Source organism: Theobroma umbraticum, unplaced genomic scaffold (genome assembly GCF_002168275.2).
Source record: "Theobroma umbraticum cultivar Fairchild unplaced genomic scaffold, ASM216827v3 scaffold_12.1, whole genome shotgun sequence".
In the NCBI taxonomy this organism is placed as follows: Eukaryota; Viridiplantae; Streptophyta; class Magnoliopsida; order Malvales; family Malvaceae; genus Theobroma; species Theobroma umbraticum.
Genome location: NW_018397269.1, coordinates 3071047 through 3073153, shown reverse-complemented (window position 1 = coordinate 3073153; position 2107 = coordinate 3071047).

Here is a 2107-nt window from a genome sequence, read left to right as displayed (position 1 = left end):
TATGATTTTCTTTAACACCGAGTTCGTTGCATGCCTTAGCTCCAATTGAGGAACAAGTTTCATATTTCTTGATAATCCCAGTAGGGTTGTGCATGGCCTTAGGATGAGTTGACTTCTTGGCTTTATGAGCTAAAGGTTTTTGATAGCGTAATTTACCTTGAAACCAAAAGTTGATCTAATCGTCGATAGAGACTTTGCCTTGACCAGCGTTTCTTTTGTGCAAATAATGAAAGGCAGCAAATAAGTATTACAACTTTTAGGAAGAAATCATTTCCCATTAGCACCAACGCCAATCAATTCTTCAGTAGAAGGAATGACTTCATCATAAAACCAACCATGAATAAGAAGACCACCCAATTTGTGTAAATCCCATAATGATAAGGAAGCCTCTACAAAAGTAGTATGAAAAGTGTTCATTGTTGGACACCAACTCAAAAAATGCTTGAATGACATCTTTATTATGATCATAAGAATATAAAGATGCGTAAATAGCATTGGCCATCTTCATATCACGTAAGAGCTTCTCATATCAAAATAACACAACTTCAGTCCATTCCTAAAATTTGGTGATATATTTAAATTCTCCATTGATCATGAAAGAACTACCCCAATAAACCTCACCAAAAATTATACGGCTTTCCAATGTGATAAATTCCTCTTGATTGAAAGTTTTGTCATGAAGATAAGATGGGAGACATCGAGTTGTTGAAGAAGATTGTGAGATCTTGATTGGCTTAGAAGTCCATTCTTCCAAAGTTATAGGAGCATTAAGTGGTTGAGATGCCAAAAAATGACCAACTATAGGTCTCGCTATGGGAAAAAACAACCCCTTCTTCATATCTTCATCTTTTTTCGAAAGAATAACAAGTTGATTTTTGTAGTCCTTAAAGTATACCGTGGTGATTCTAAATTGTGTGCTAGTATAAAGAACACCTCCCAAGGATCAACAATTGCTATTATAAAGAGCACCCTCCAAGGATAATAAATTGTGTGCTAGTACAAAAAGCACGTCCCAAGGATCAACAAGTGCTATTATAAAGAGCACCCTCTGAGGATAATAAATTATGTGCTATTTTAAAAAACACCCCCCAATGATCAATAAGTACTATTATAAAGAGCACTCTCTGAGGATAACAAATCACGTGCTATTATAAAGAGCACCACTTTAAGTTGCTGCCAATTTCTCCCACTTCAATATAAACTTGCTTTGATTATAGGCTGATAAATTTGATATTTAATTGTAAAAAAAATATCAAATTATTAGTCTAAGACAACAATTTTAAAAAAATTCAATAAAAAAAGTGCAATAAAAAAATCATGGCAATATTGGATTTCTTTTAGCACGGTAATTTACGATTGTACATGTAGGAAGTTGATGAAAAGATATTGGCCAATTCTAACCTCCTTAATATTTTCCTATGTCTTTGTAATGTGGCAAAACAAATGGTGGCTTATCATGGCAATTGAAACGTGGCAAGATAAATGGTGGCTTGTATGATTTTTTTTAACATAGCAATTGAAACAAAGGATGGCTAGTATAATTTCCTTTCATAGGTGTGTAATGTGGCAAGAATACAATTTGCATGGCAATTAAAACGTGGCAATGGAAGATGACTTAATGTAAGGTGGCAATATGATGGCTTAAAGTGGCATGGTGATATCCATGGCTTTCTTGATTCAATTATGAGCTTGCAAGGTGTTTTGCATGAATTGTAGCATGGCAGTTGAAACAAATGTTGGCTTGCATGATTTTAAGCATGGGAACATGGTGAGATAAATAATAGCTAGCATAATTTAGCATGGCAAAAAAATTGAAGAGCCAAGAAAGAATTGGCAATCGGTTTACCATGTAAACAAAATAAGGTTAAAAAAAAAAGTGATGCTTTCATTAACAAGAAGTAGGTGACCTTTACTTGATGATTGAGAAAATCTTGAAGTTGCAAATATGAAGATTTTGAATATGCAAGTATGAATTGCTACGCGGATTGAAACAATTGCAACTAAAATATTATGGATTCTAATGTTTTGATGTGTAGAAAATTGGCAAGGGGATTTAAAGAGTGAAAAAAGAGAGAGTCCTAGTTGATTAAGGAATGCAATACCAATT